Source organism: Strix aluco, chromosome 2 (assembly GCF_031877795.1).
Source record: "Strix aluco isolate bStrAlu1 chromosome 2, bStrAlu1.hap1, whole genome shotgun sequence".
Lineage (NCBI taxonomy): Eukaryota > Metazoa > Chordata > Aves > Strigiformes > Strigidae > Strix > Strix aluco.
Window position 1 is genome coordinate 111,890,852 of NC_133932.1, and position 17,118 is coordinate 111,907,969.

The 17,118-nt window shown below is 35.4% G+C and overlaps 1 protein-coding gene across 11 annotated transcripts in view; it reads right to left on the reverse strand.

The window, feature by feature from the left end:
* The window catches only part of NBEA (neurobeachin), a 514,689-nt gene that overhangs the window by 116,628 nt on the left and 380,943 nt on the right, over nucleotides 1-17,118 (reverse strand). The gene's annotated exons all lie outside the window — the stretch shown is intronic.

The following is a 17,118-nucleotide window of genomic DNA, read 5'->3' on the forward strand; positions in this document are numbered from 1 at the left end:
GTTTTATTAATCCCAACATTTGGGAATATAATTGGAGTAATTTCTACTACTGAAATTTTAGCAATAAATTTAAAATTTATTTTTATCAGCAAAAATATATATATGAATTTATAAAGTGATAGATATTATACATCTACAAGACCCTCACTATCCCCAAACTTTCTGTATTACAGTTTGTAACAGACAAGCATAATCCTCAAGAAATTCAGAATTCTACAGCTGCCACATGCTCAGCTGTGCCTAGAAGTGTGGGGTCTGAAGCACTAGAGACTCCTGGAAGTCAGTTTGCTTGGTGTTGGAATTTAGAGCAGATTCAGGGCTACTCTATGTTATGTCAACTTCTAATGTCCCCAGAGGACAATTACACTGCCTGTGAATTATGATGAACATACATCAAAATATCTTCATTTCCTGATATATTGCCATACCAACTGATTCCTTATTAACCCACTTAAAATGAGTTTAAGATGAGTTTCTTTTGCACTACTGCAGAAGACAAGGAATTATAGCACTGGAAAAAACCTAATCCACAGCAACCAAAATTCTACTATACCTTTTATTATTATATATGGAACATTATCTCATATTACTAAGTCTGTGCAAGGAAAGAATAGCAATGTTTCCTCTGAGAATTTTAACTTGGAGTGCTTGCAAACTTCCTGGTGTAACTAAATAATAATTTAATTAGTTTGCATTTCATTACACATTTTGCTTTATTATTTCAGAAGTACCTATACATTCTATACTTGCTTTAAGGAACATTTCTTTTTATCAGATACAGTAATTAAGCACTGAAAAATAAATCCACACAAAATATAAAAACTGCAGAAATTAATATGTATCAAATGTAAACTGAATGTAGAAACCCCATAAATTATTTTTATGTCAATAACTGGAGCCAAGTTTACACAATATTTTTAGTACGTGCATTCTGTATATTCTATGTGTATTTTCACATAGTTATCAGCTTGTTTAATGTGAACAATGTAAAGGTCAAAATGATAGATAGATACAACTTTTTTTGGGGTCTAATCCTATACAAAAAATTCTCAAGAAAGCTAGGAGGAATTTTAAGAGTCTACTCAGCTGGCTACCAAAAATGGATTCTGGGGCACACATATTGTCTTCTGATGTCTGCAATAGATAGGGGAAGAAGTGCTATAGCAGATTAAATATACAGTTCCCTCCCCTTCAGATTTCTAGCCAACTGGAATGTAAACCTGCATGTCATGAATTTGGGCATACTCACAGTCTTTCCTGTGGTGAACTCTAGGTTCCCAGTATGAAATTACTGCAACACCTGTCAGCATATGGAGACACTTTGTGTGAATGTGCCTCTGTTTTTATCCACTACAAGCTACTCCACCACAGAAGGTATTTAGATTTTATGGACTTCTGGGTACTATGCAACTATGAAAAAGTGCGCCAAACCCAGTTGAAGAGGGTTCCTTCATATAGCCTCAATTAATTTATTCTTAACATTTGTTTAATTTTAAAAAATTATTAATAAAATGGAATTTACCTCAAGCTTTACAAATAGATTTGATATTTCCACTTTTTTTAATAGATTACAAAAAAAAAAAAATTAATAGATAACAACAGCCAGCTATTCAAATTCTACTATTAATCTAGATTCTTACCTTTCTTTTATGGGGGTAACAGGCTAATTGCTTTAGTAGACAATAAACCCTATTAACTTGTATAGACAGATTACTGCCTGTACTGTGATTGGCTCTATTCCTACCACCATTAAGTCTGGATTTGATGCATATCACATTCCTTCTAAAGAATACAAGCACCCTATGTAATAGTCTATCTCTGATATTGCAAGATGCATCTTTTCTTTGTAGCTGAGTATCCCAGCTCATACTGTTTGGAGTAGAAGCTGAGAGTACTGAGCAGCCAGAGAGCTCAGCATCTTGCAAATTTGCTTTTCTTTCACTGAAAGCCAAGGAAGTCAGATATAAAGAGAAGAGGGGAAAAAAAAAAAAAAAAAAGGAAAACTAAAAGCCAGGAAAATTAATGTTAAAACATGTCTTAGCTCTCTAACAAGCAATGCTGTTCAATGTATACTGAAATACTGGCAAACATACAGTGATCCTCAGGCTGGCTTTATTATTATGAAGTTCCTTCATTTTAGAAGTTTTTTGCATGTGTACACATTTGTGAGTGAAAAAGAAAATGGTACAAAAGGATCATATAGTTTAATTAAATGAAGCAATCATAAGAGATTTTAATTCAACAGTTCAAAAGTTTACAGTGACCTTCTAATCTCACTGTGTAAAACCAGAGAGAAGTCTGCTAATTGCTATTGTTATTGTAATTGTTATATGACTATTTTTGGCTATTATGCACAAAACAAAAAAAAACCACCAGCCAGTGGATACATGGACACATAGCTATAAAAAGAACCTAGTTTTGTTAGTAAGACAGTCTACAATGAAATATTTGCTCTTCTTCATTTACATTACAGGGAATTAATGATGAAACCAAGCTAAAATAAGTCACCACTCAACTTTTTAGCACAAGGATGGGGTACTTTTAGAGCAGTCCTTAGAGAGAAAATCCAACACATGCCATTTGAGTGTTGCTAACTAATCCTCACTCTGCTTCTATTTCTTTCTATGAACTGCAATACAAGGTCCAATAGAAGCCTTAGATGCGTCTCAGGTCCAGTACATGCTTTTCAAACTTAATCAAGGGAATATAGAAATGTATATAGAAAGATGAAAGTGTCTTTGCCTTTATACGTATTGGAAAAAAAAAAAAAAAAAGAAGAAGAAGAAAAAGCTGGGGGAAAATAAAAGTGAGATGTTTCATAGGGGAAGGTTAAGTCTGATGCTAATGCTTATTTAAAACGGTGACAGTCTGGAGTAGTGAAGCCTTGCTGGGCTGCTTTAATTTCTCCCTGGAATAGCTCTCTCCCAACCTTCGGCAGCACATCAAAGTCTCTGGAGCTCAATTAAAATTGGATTATATTGAAATGGTCTATCTATGGAACTGTGTGCTCACTAACACTTTTCTTTCAGTAATACTCCAGATGACAGTTGCCCATCCCAATTTAAACAGTTGTCATAGAGACCATGAACTAAAGCAGCAGTAACTAACAATACAAAGGAAAGGTAAGTGGTAGGATTTCTGTGAATGAAGGGCTTGGTTTCCAGCCACAGTGCTCACACTGCAAGCAGCTAAATGCAGAAAACATAAACGGCTGTAACGCTCTCCACAGTCCTAAGTAGAAGGGCAAAGTAAGCAAAATAGTAAACATTTTCCTTTTTTTCCCAGTAGCTAGAGAAGTGTTTTACACACCAGCATGTTGTAGCTACCTAAAATGTCCAGAATCAAGTGACACTCCCTCAGAAAAACATCAGGTAACCCTGGAGTCAAACTACAGTCACCAGTCCATAAATTAAAGCGGTCAATAGGTACTTTAGAATTGCAATAGGAAAAATAAGGTATCGAGTGTCTTTTTCTTTTCAAAAATATTTTATAGGAGATTCTTTAATTATAGACAATGTACAAATCCTTTGTCTTTATGATAAAAATCTAAAATGAAGATCTGATACAAATCTGTAAGAAACTCAAGAGTATGTTAACACTGTGACATTCGATGTGCCTAATGCTTTCAAATAACTTTATTACTGGTTTTAACTGTTTTATAATCTACAGCCACGTAGATTTTTGATGTACTGAACTAAAGCCTGACAGTACCACCTGAAAACTCTGGCAGTTTCCAAAAAATCCAAAATAACATAAACAGCTCACATTTCTGGCAGCACCAGACAGCAATGTATTTAACAGTGTAGATTGCTAGCAATGATACTATTTTCTCATGTAGATGGCATGTTTCTGGCACTATAAAACTCTTAACCTTTCTTGTAATTGGCTTATTGAGAGTCCCAAGGTTGTTTTTTGTGCCATTGGGCTGATCACCATGGAAATGAACACTTATTGCTGTTTCACTGTAGTGCTCTATTTTTCTTCCAAGCCCTCCGCAAGCATCCTCCCTGCTCTCCTGGGAAGGCAGTGTTAGGATTTTGAAGCAGCAACAAGGCAGAGTGCAAAGAGCGTAGGCCAAAGGGGAAGAAAACAAAAATGTGTCAGAAAATCTAAAAACTGCACAGATCAGAATTTGTCAAAACAAGGCCTTGCTTTAAACCAACAAGAAGGGCCCTTACAGCTTGGGCCTTGACAAAGCGTGGCCTCTTTTTTTTACTTTATTATTATTTTTTTTTATTTTTAGCCCAGCTGTAGAAAACACCATCTAATGAACCTGTCTGGGGCTGCTGTCCCCATCCTGTCAGGCATGTCAGGAGATGACAAGCACTGGGGACAGGCCGCCGCCAGTCACAGACAGGCCTGCCAGCTGGAGAGTTCAGCCCCAATCTAATCACACCACCAGAAAATAACTTTCACGCTTGCAGCCTGACAGGATGGGCTCAAGGAAAAGAAAAAGAAAAAAAAATTAGGATCGAAACAATGCTTTTTGTTTCAATTACATACCATATTGGGGGGCAAAAAAAAAGAAAAACACTTTTTAAAGCTGCTAGCACTTCATGCTGGTTTCCATCAGTGGAACTGTTTCTGTCTTTCCTTTAATGAAAAGAAGACCAATAAAAACATTAATGCCAGCAGTTACAGAAGAAGTGAAAATGAGACAGTATTTGCAGTACCTAGATATGCTTTTGTTGCATTTATTGCTATGTATACACACTCTTTTCCAACATATATATAGATACAAAAATACCTGCAACCATTGGCAGAGCTACACTTACAAAAATGTATGACTGATGGTATGTGCTTTTATTATTTCAAAGAAACTGGGTTCATTGAATAATATATCTCTTCACAGCCATCACTCTAGAGTTTGTATTATGTCAAAGTACTAATGGTGAAGGTGTTAGTGCTTCTGAAATGGTAATGAATATTCATACCTAAGAATAATAATTCAAAAAAAAGTATTAGAGCCCACAGCCTCAACACTGGTAGTTCTTTCCTATTTACACACAGACCATGAATAAATAAAAAGGAAAGTCTTGAACGTGTACCTTCAAAGGGGCTATACTGAAAAGGCAGTAGTATACTGGTAGGCATCCTATCTTTCTCATTCAAAAATTGCCAACACAGATCTCTGCTATAGAAATTTAATAATCAAAAATTGCTAATGTAGATCTCTGCTCCAGAAATCTAACAATCAGTAAATCCACAGAAAGAGAGGCTAAAAATTATTATTTAAAAAACAAAAAAAGTAATTCCCCCAACAAGCATTAAAACAAATTATTAGGTCTAGACACAAACAAAATTACTTAAAAATACACATTCAGCTGAAATGAAAGTGCAAAGTGTTAACTAAGTGTACCCTATCTACTCCTAAATGTAAAGCAAAATATATTTCTCTTCTAGTACATGCATCTTAATATGTACATCTTAGTAAACAACTGCATTATCTGGAGGGTAACTGGGATGGCAAATGATTGGTTCATGTAGTACTTAGTAATTATTTTAGAAAGAAATTATGAATGAATGTAGGTCCATCTAATCCCTATAAAATAATAAAAAATTAAGATTTGTTATTGCATCCTGCCATTCATTCACTCTCTGCTGACATTATAGATGTCAGAAAGTCTGTTTAAAAGCTTGCTATCTCTATTCATCTTTGTTTCTGGCATGAAATACAGACTATAATAATCTTGTCAAGCCCACATTTAGACACTAATTCATGACCCTCTGCTACAATTTAGAGAAAATTCATACATAACCCTTTTAAAACAAACTATGACCCCAGACAGAAGAGTAATATCTAGATCCAGCTGCCAAATATACGCTGACTAAAGCCACGGCCATGCTGATGTTTCTGTATGGATGAGATGGTCCAAACCAGTAAGATGTATTAATTTTTTTTTAACCTAAAGACTAATCAGATAGGGTTTTTTTTCCATTTTGAGATATTAGGTATTCAATTAGGCATCATCTTACTTTCCTGGAAAGAGAGAAGTAATCATCTCTTTCAATATTTAAAGACTATGGCTAGAACTGTGAAAAAGAAAAAAGAAGTTGAGACTGGATGCAGCCCCCACTGCCCATGCCAATGAGATATGGGGACCCTCAACTTTTCAGCAAAGCCTAAAACTCACCATCAGGGACCCAGCCTGCAAAACTTATGCAGGAGGATACATAGTGGAGCTGACCATTACTCAAAACCTATCTGTAGACTTGGGAGGACAACCTCAAACGGAAGTGGGTTACTGCATACATACAAATGAAAACATCTTATGGGAGCAGACTAGATACAAATGCACTTTTGCAAGGAACCTGGATACAAATGTAAATATACTTCAACCTACAATCCCCTAACCATGTTTGAAATCTGAAAAATGAGACAGTAGAAGCAAGTGCTGTCACAAAATCTGTTAGTATTTTGATACATATGCTACCTAGATTACAAAAATCTTTTAGAGAGCAGGAAATAAGAAGCCTGTTTGGGTTTTCTTCCATGTTTTAGGAATTTTATTTTGATTAATTTGATAAAGAGAATGGAGAAAAATATGCTTATTATTAGGGAAACAAAGGTACGCCATACTGGTCATGATGACAGTAAACTAGCTGCCAGCTCTGCGTGTTGAAGGCATAGATTGACATGATGAAAGGCAATGACATTGATAGATTTCCTGTCTCCTATATTTGGTATTTTCATATGACTAGTTACAGATTGATGCAATGTCTTATCTTCATTCATATACACAGGGATTACTACATTGACCAAAGAAATGCAGTCAACTCCTGTTGATTTAAGATGTGGAAACATCATCTAATATCACACACGAGTTGGGTCATGAAGTGGTACAGAATAGTGCACCCACCTGAAAGGATAGAAATTTCTGCTAGACAGAATGTAATTATTAAAACTGTAATTTTCTCTGAACATCAGCATTACCACCTTTGTTAATAATTAAATGTACTGCATAAATTTAAAAGCCTCCAACTGAAAAAAAAAAAAAAAAAAAAAGCTGCTCTATCTGAAAACAATGGTAATAATTAAAAAAAAACCAAAACCCACTGATTTGAAACAGCATTTCTACAGATTTTTTTCTCATAGAGAGTATCTTTCTCAAAACCACCATGTATTATTTTATCATCAGCTTACACACTGCTGCTTTATGGTGGTATTATTTAATTTATTTCATTCATGTTGAAGCAGAGAGCTCTAGCCTCTTGACCCCAATTTTCACTTAAAGAAACAAATTTCTTTTTTGCAAACTAACTCAATTTTTCTCCTGTCAACCTTTAGCCTCACTTTAAAATATTAACCTTTTTCCTATCATGATAAGCATCCAACTTTCTTCTATCCAAATTTAATGTTAATCACCATATCTTATGATAATGTTATATTCACTTTTAGCTACCTCTGTCAAGCACACAGAAGTAATTTAAATCTATACATCCTCTTGGAATGTAGTAGCACTTGAGCATTTTTGTACATGCTAAAACTGCACAATACCCTTTAAAAAGCAGTATTTCTTTTGAGTATTTGCATTTTTCCATTTTGTATTCTAAAATGGTAGCTAAAAGATGTGTTTCTCCTTTGAAAACAGAACAGGAAACTGAGACAAGGCTGAAGATACACTTAACAGAGAGCAATGCAAAATTATCACAATTGCTTGCCTGCCTTTTCTGCCAAAAATCATTAGGCAAAATGAAGATACAGCAGAATTAGGGAGAGGAAGCCTGAACTGGAGGGAAATTTTGCCTACATTTATTTTGATGCTATCCCACCAAACTAATTGAATGAGCTGTATCAGTGTTGCTGACAGAAAAATCCACTTTATATAAAATACTGTAAATAATTTAAAACTTCCAACACTACAGAAAATAAATTAGAGAAATTTTTACATCATCTTTCTAGAAGCAGCATCTAAATAAGATACATTAGTTATTATAAATATTAATGCTGATTTTGGACTTGTTTGCAGAAATGTTGAGTGCTCTAAACAGCTGTTACCTTTGGAAGTTTGAAGCAGAAGCTGCAAGTACTTCAGAGAGTCCAAATTTGTTTTTACACACAGGTGCCCACTATCAGGAACCTATAGAGTGACCTTACTTGCTTTTCCCATGGAAGAGTGTTTCACCCATGTATAAGGAACTGCTGAGAAGAAACACCTATTTGCTCCAGGAGGAAGACTAGATATGTACATTTCTCCTTCCTGGTATTAATCACTTATCCATAAGAGCCCACAGTATTATTCATTTAAAAGATTACAAAACATAAACAAAACAAGGCCATAATAATTTGTGAAATACTTCAATGAATGAAAACAGTGACCCTCTCTTTGGCCATTTCAATCTTCCAATGCAACTGTACAATACTGACATGAATTTCCTACATCACTGCATTGTAGCATGTTTACCATGGAGAATAAGGTAGTCAAGATGTATATTAAAAAAATCTAGTGAGAGCACTATTCTTGGAAGAGCTTTTTAAAAATCAGTTGGTTGCTGTTGGAACAGCTTTCTCTACCAGCAGGAAAACTTTGGGTATTTTTAATATTTATGGAAAAACATAAGATTTTTACAATAGAAAATGTCAACTAGTTCTATTAAAAAAGCACTTGAAATACTTTTTGTCATTTTATAGTGGAATGAATCAACAAATATGACTTTTCAAACTTATTATTAAAAACTTAGAATATGGGAAGACTCAGTCTGGTCCTGCTGAGGTCTTTATTTATGACACTGAACAAAATACTCCTAAAAAGATTCCAATTTTTTATAAGCTTACACCAAATAACACCAGGAAGTAACATTTTCCTACCTCAGTATAGAGAAACTAAATTGATCCTAACGAAGAGTAGAACAACCCAATACGTATTTTACATGAAAACATCACTTCATGTAAAGAAGAAAACCTGCTTATGGGTAATTGCTGTCCCAGATGTATCAGGCTCTGACAATAATGAGCTCGTTTGTCCACTAGAGGGCAAGGAGGTGGAAAATTAAAATATTGAACTGAAACATCACATATTTCAACAAATATTTCAAGTAAAACTCCTGATAGTATAGACAATAACATAACAGAAACACAATTAAAGTTAGCTGGAACTTGTATTCATTAACTATCGGAGTTTTCCTCTGTGATAAATGACCCCATTTGGATGAGGATGGCAGTACTTTTACGCCTCTGGAACACACTAATGTCTAAGGATTTTCATGGACATTAAGCCGCAAAAGGTTTGATCAGAATTGCAGAGCTGCTTGATTTTAGAAGGACGGGGCCTTCTCCAAAACCCACTGAAATTATTCCAGGTCTTTCCACTGATTTCAGTAGCTTTGGATTGAAAGGAACTCTGATCAGAGAAACATCACTAAAAAGTGGGGGAGCAACCCTAAACACCACAAAACAGAGAGAGAGTAAAAAAGTAAACACATCACTCTGTTCAAATGATTAGGTGCTAAAAGAAAGGAGGGCCACTGGACAGATAAAACATAACCACAATACCCTGCTCTTTTACAGTATTACTGCATTCTGTAAATACATGCAGAAAGGAGGTGATGCTGTACAATGAAGGCATCACTACGTATTGTCAGGATGTCCCTCTGGTTCCCTGGGCAAGAATTACTCCTCAGTTTAGTATGAACACATCAGTTCAGATACTTGTCCAAAACTTTCTATAAAGCCAGTTTTGCACAGTCTGTGTGTTCCACCCTGCTTAGTTCAGGCCATGTATGAACAGTCTGGATGTAGAAGAATGAGATCTCTTTTATAAAAATTAGTCAAGCAAAATCATCAGAGAATCTCATTGTCAAGCTGGATTCTCTCCTGGTTGCACATAATCACCAGTAACTGTAAGCCACCTGAGGCGTATGCCACATGTTGACATTGTAAAATTGAGGTGTACAGAATTTTCAGTAGACTAGTAGGTCAACCAGTAGAGAAAAAAATGAAAACTTGTTTTTGTTTGAATTTTCCCTGCAAAGCTAAATACATTTCTTGGTGGCTTAGGTTAAAGATAAAAGTCATGAAAAATTCCACTGTGCTCTTTTGAGCATCACTACTCATAGCAAAATCAAATCTCTGGAGGCAAAATGCTTTCCTCTCTACCTCCTTCCCCTTTCTAATACACAGGCTCAATAAAGTCAAAGAAACATTACACTGAGCAGTGATGGGACAAGGGGAACACAATTAGATTCCCACTTTCTCCACGATTCTTGATCAGTTCTGCAAGATATTACACTGCTGAATACCGGAACAGAATAGGCCAACCTAGGGGAAAAGTATTGCTGATGGACTGACTGACTTCTCTCCCTCAGCACAACAGAGGTGGGTGTGAGGACCAGAATCTTTCCACCCTCTCACAGAGTGAAAAATTTACCATGTGTTCTGGGAGAAGATTTTGCTGATGCTAAGCAGTCTAACCACTAGCACTGTGGCCAAATCACCACAATACGAATACAATTTTTTATTTAAATTTAAAATATAAGATACAAAGCTGACATTAATCTCTCCAGTCAGATAACTTGCGTAGTCTGAATTTGCTTTAGTAACAACTGCTTTGAACATTAATAGCAAAACTCACAAGGATTATCTGATCACTGCCATTATCTATTGATTATTATGTCTTGATAATGGCAGTGATTTTAGACTTTTAAACATAACTGTACTATATACTATGAACAAGTAAAATCCACAAAAAGGAACGTGATCTGAACTATCAAGCACAGAAATGTGTTCTGCCTGTAGGATGACCCAATTTCTAAGTTGCATTGTTCAGGCAGGTCATTGTGATAGATATTGTGATAGATCTAAGCATGAGATCCTGTAGATTACTAAGAAAAGCTTTGTAATGAACCTGAACAGAGTCCTCTGGTCCTGTGAAGCTCCTCACAGCATCATTTGATTCCTGGGCAGCACAGCATTCGCTCTGCTGAAACAACCTTCTCATATTCTTGTTCTCATATTCATTGCTAATGTATCAAAGCATAACACTGAACAAAATTGCTATCTACTCTTTTCACACACATATTTTTCAATGATCGATAAACATACAGCAATAAAGTGCAGCCCCCTCCCAACCTAACCCAGCTCCCAACCCCCTTCTGTCCTCCAGTACTCCTCTCTGTTTATCTTGCTATTATGCATGAGGTAGCAGAGAAAATCCTTCTCCCCCAGTGTTTCGGTTTCAGTCTCTGCCAGTGAGTGAGCCTGTGCTGTTGACCTTAGCTATTCTTTCTGAAATCCTGTATATGAGCAGTTCAGTTTAAGAAATACACAACTTTATGTAATCAAACCCAATTTTCACTACTAGAAAAAACAATCAAGCGAGGCATATTCCCCACTGGTATTTTTTCTTATCAAACTGCAGGTTTTCATCTGTCTCCCTTACAGTACTAAAGTTCCTAAAAAACCTCCTTTATTTTTCCCTAACAGAAAGGAGCTGAGAAATGAATTTCCTTCCCTTTCCTTTGGTGTCAAAACTTTTGAATAATTTTTATCAGTTAAGAAAAAAACCCAAAAAAACAATTCTGTTTACTTCATCAAAACCACTCCTTATCTGAAATAAACACAGAAAAGAAAATCAAAGTAGCTAAATACTTTTTTATATCTATGAAGGCTTAAAACCCAGAATACATTCTTTGAATACAAATAATTATATGTTCTTAATTATCCAGGTCCCTGACAATTCTTTTGAAACTAAAATGTACAAAGAGAAAACATCATTATCAGGGGAAAACATTTTATATCTATACAATATTTAAATATTTTTTTTAAATTGTATTATATACCAAGATTTTTAAAAGCAAATGGGATATTTTTAAAACTATATTCTGCAGTAAAATCAGCTGCTACTTGAAGAATGTACAGAAAATAAGGATAGTAATTGAATTTATTGACCCAGTGATAACTCTGAGTAAGCAAAACTTGACTTCGACAGGAATTATACTTGAGTTAACACTGCAGGATTGGTCTGCACAATTGCCAAATGACTTCCTGTTTCTTCATCTTGTATATTAAAACCTAGTAAAACCTTGATACCTTGACATAATTTTATGTTGTCACTAACGTTACAGGACACTCCAGCTTGCCTTTGTGCTTGGAAGAAGCCCTTCTGCTGACATCTATTATGTACAGTCTGCTTACATTTGCAACTGTGCAATGCAAACAATGCATAGGGAATGACCTGTTCAGTTCTACACCAGCAACAGATAAAACTGCCAAGTTTGGAAGCACAATTAAAAACAGTAGCTGTGACAAAAAAAAAGAACATCCCACCAGCTTACTGTTCTGACCACAGGAAGACGCCAGGAGAAATAGCTGTTGTGTGTTTATGGAAACAGGGAGGTGACTAAAAAGTGCCCTGTCAGTTTTCAGCTCTGTCTTGCCAGCTGCATTAAAATGCAGCCCTGAGCAATTTTTTTTTTTTTTTTTTTTTTTTTGTCTGGAATTTCAGGAGCTGAGAGTACAAAAGAGCTGATGAGCAATGAATGCTTCACCCTTCCTCAATTAATCTTGTCTCTCTACCTTTGCTTTTGCTTTCCCTCTACATGAAGGTAATAATGACACCCTCATCCATTATCCTTTTATCCCTGTTATTCTCGTGAAATTGCTTAATAATATGTTACAGATTCGTCTTCACTCACATAATTCTTCCTGTCATTTGCAGTATATCATCCTGCAAACATACAGCCCACTTTCACTGGCCGTTCTTTGAAGATTATTGTCAGTGACATCTTCAGGATGCGTTTGGAATCTGGAGCATCATTTCCGTTGCGATGGGGAATTACACTGACTTATCTGTCATTGCCAAAAGCACAACAAGCAATTCAGTGTTAATGCAAAGGTAACACAGGTTTTTATCATGCCGCCAGAACAAGAGCTCTTGTAAATTTATGCTAATATGGCCCTTTTATAGTTTAATAACCTCCTCCCTTACTGGAAAAAGGGGCACATGCACACGCACGAGCACACACATGCACACACACACGCACCCACACATGCTGGTAGTTTAATAATCTGTGTCACAGTGTGGTAGGTAATTTGTAGCTGATCCTCTTGTAATTATTTATTTTAAATCTTTTTATGAATGTTAATCTTATATAGTACAGCGGATCTCCAGTTTTGTTAGATACACAGAAATTGTAAGAAGCAACTGAACAGCTTCTAACAGTAGGTATCAACCATAAATAGTTCCCACAACACAAATTCCCTATTTCTCAACAAAATAATAACAGATCAGGTTTTTTTGGTTGACTTTTTTTTTTCTTTCTTTTTTTTTCTGTAAGGCTATGGCTGCTGATTCCGTTTGCCTTCCTCATCAAGAAATCCACAGTACTAGAAATGAGCCCTTCTCCCTGATCCAGGGTGGCATTCCAGAGGGACCCTGGCGATCCTGCCTGCATGCCAAATCTGACAACACATGACAAGCCGGTCGGCGTGCAGTAATTTGACTAATTATACCGGATTAGAGCATATTAATGCAAGCTGTTTTCTCCAGAGTTAATGACCTGCTGACTGGGTTCTGTAAGGCCCCACTAGGTCTACAGACAGCTAAAAAACAAAACCCTGCTTTCTAAGCCCTCGTCATTTCGCATCAGCAAATGAGTATATCAAACTACTGAGCAGCAAAATTCAAGCGACATTTTGTGTGCTACAAACCCATACAGCCTTCCCTAACTTTCCACCTCAAGGGTTTCTTTGATATAAAATTAAAATCTACTTTTTTCTTATTTATTTCCTTCCTGCAATGCAGAGTCCAGAAATTGAGGAAGATTTTTCTTTTCTAGATTTTCCCCCCATTTTGTATTAATGAGCACAGAGAAGAGAAAAATAACTTATGGTCACTGTAATACTGCCATGTGATTTAATTATTATGTTAAGTTTCTACACTTCTCAAATAATTCAGTACTATAAACTTTATGAAGTGATGTTCTCAAATTAAATGTGTTTTTTTAGGAGGTTACACTCCTTGGGATAATTATTTTGGGATTGATTTTTTGTCTACTTTTTTACTAGCTGAATAACTTTTTCATAAAGAGATTGTCTGTTGTTTTAAAATATTTTAAGTGAATGAAAAATATTTTCTAAACTTGAACTGGATTGTTTAAAAATAATTTAGTTGTAAATTTTTGCTGGTTTTAAATACAGAGTTTTAAGAACATAATCATTTTGACAAATATGAAACAATGGGCTGAAACTAAAGTTTTTTCCCCCAAGAGCCATGGATAACCTTTAGCAACATGACAAGGGCTTTGCATGTAGCTGTGTGTATACAATGTAGATTCTCATATTCTGAAATATAGAAACATGTCTTTCATTTAATGATACATAACTGAATTATCTTACCATTCTAATACATAAATTCACATGTGGAGCTCTTCATATGTACAGGCTTGTGTATTCTTATTTAGCGCTTGGAATATTTCAATACTCCACTGAATACTGAAAATATGCCCATTCAGCAGAAGACAACAGTTAACTTCTTTTCCTTCTTTTTCTCATGTCATTTTTTTAAACACATGTATGTGTTACTTTCTGGAATAACTAGAAATATAAAATCATATGCCTGGTACGTTTTTCTCAAAATACACGTGAAAGTAGGCAACTGAATTGCAGCTCAGACACATTGAGCATGTATTTCCAATATAAATGTATCACTGATGCAAAATATGATAAATTTATTGCAGGGAAAAAGTTAGAATTTCTGTTAGCACTATACTATTATTCCATTATAATTCTGCATGTACATTTATATGTTATGTCTCATAAAGGACTAATTACATATATCCAGTACGTAAATTATACACAGAGAATCAAGTACCGTGCTTATGCCCACGTGTGTATCTTAGCATAACTCAAAGGGAATTTAAATTTACTTTACCATAAATGAGATCAGAAACAAACTCAATTAGCCCGTAAGGTCTTTGAGTCAAATTAAACTTGGTACAATCCACTATCAAATTAGTTATGCTTTGCATTTTGTAAGCCAGAAGAAAACCAGGCTATTTGTGACTTGTGCTTGCAGAAAGCATTCTTTCCTTTCAGTGAGTAAAAGAAGAGGGTCTGAGGAACATTAGTAATGCTGTAAAAAGTCCTAGAGGACTAGCTCAGTCAGGAAATTGGTAATGGACTAGAGAACTTGACTCTAATTTACTAGACTATATACGGTAATTGAACCCCGGTCTTGCTTTTAATTACCCTAAGACCTCTGTTTTGCCATTACCCTGAAGAGCCTGAAAGTTATCACCCTCAGACTGCTGTACAATAATCTATGGAAAATGAGATGTCTACTGCAACCTGAAAGGCAGTTACCAAACGTTCACAGCAAAAAGGCACCACCAGCCTGGCATTCTTGTTGGCACTCCCAGAATGGGACTGGAGGAGTGAATGGGTATGAAGGCTACTAAGCTGTCACTTCTAAGGGGGATCCTTCAGGTCATGGGTGAAGCATATCAGGAGGGCAGTGTGGGAAAGGCAGAACTATTGCTGCTCATGCATAAATAAAGGACTTTGGTCTTCAGGGCTGTCAATCCAGCATCTTTCAAGAGAACCAAATTCATTATACACAAAAAGTGTAGATAGTCCTTCTAAAAGCAATAAAGCTGCTATCTGATCCTCCTCTGGATAACTATGTAATCAATTTTATACTGAAGTTGCTTTAACAGTAAAACTAGGTTTAGTAAATGGTTTTGTATGCTAGAGGTAGGAAGGAAAAACAAAACAAACCAAACAAGGTATATGGTGACTTTGTTACAATAAGAATTCAAATAAATTCACATTTTAATATAAATAGACATTATGTTTTATACCAACATACAAACTGAAGAAAATACAAATTTTAAAATGAGGAAAACATCTGTATAACACTAAATAGTAGCTAAAATGTACACACTGATAGAGAAAATCTCAAAGTTTAGATTAACAGCCTTTAAAGCTTTATTGCTTTTAAGAATTTATGCAGTACAGACTTACTGTGATTGAGAAGAAATATTTAATTCCTGACATTATGTAAGTTCTGAGTCTGTTTATCTAAAATTCCAACCTTTGTAGCTGACAGAAATTTTTAGGCTTTACTTGAACAGCCTGATTACCATTCACACCTTCATATCTCTGTGACACTGGCACAAAATGGCGACTGGGTGATATCCCAGAAACTTACACGGATGCATAAATCATGCTATCATTTTCCTCTTATGGCTATATAAATCCTGGTAGAAAGGACAGAAGGTTTGTCACACTAAGGTCCACTCTGATAATTTCCCAAGACCTCAAAGGTTGTATCTAGTTTACATACAAATGTCCATATGTACAGTTGTAAAACACCCTACCGAAATACAGAATTGAAATCTTTTTTCTATCATTGTGTTTTCTGGTAGATAAGTAAGAACTAATGACTGGCAATGTTCACTGATCTTAAGTCCACTTTTCCTTCAACTGTAAACTCTGGCATTGCAGCTGTGAAATCCATTCTCTTTTCTTGCAGACTACCTATACACCAAAGCATATAAAGTGAAAAAAACCTATAATAAAAGGATCTAGCAGGAAGGCGAAGTGGACATCTACTCAGAATAGGAAGGTTCAATAGTTTCATTCTGAAGAAATAATAAAGCACTTTTCAGCCTATCAATCACAAAATATCAGAGTGTAAAATATATTTTATGTTATGGGCGCTATTTCATAACCACTATGATTCTTTATTTCAGTTTGTTACAATTTTTTAAAGGGCATCTCTCCAGGCTGCAGGACACTGAAATTATAAAATCAAATACCTTCCTGAAAATAGCCAGGTTAAAAAAACCAAAATGGTATGTGTTGAATATATACATGTAATGGTCAGTCAGGAAGACAGAGTACTACAAATCAGTGATGGAAGTTTTCTGTAATATAAAAATATCTGTTGATACCCTATTTTACCTGGGCATGGCAAACAACACCTGGAATAAATGCTTCTATAGTCAAGTGACTGGGTTCCCTTTAGACTAAAGAAACTGAGTAATAAAGAACCAAAATCTGTGACATTCTAAATCTCGTATTATTCTAATCCTCTTGGATATCTAGAGCTCAGAACAGCCTGAACATCTTCAAACAGGCTTATATCATACAATTTACATTCACTTCATTCATTTGTG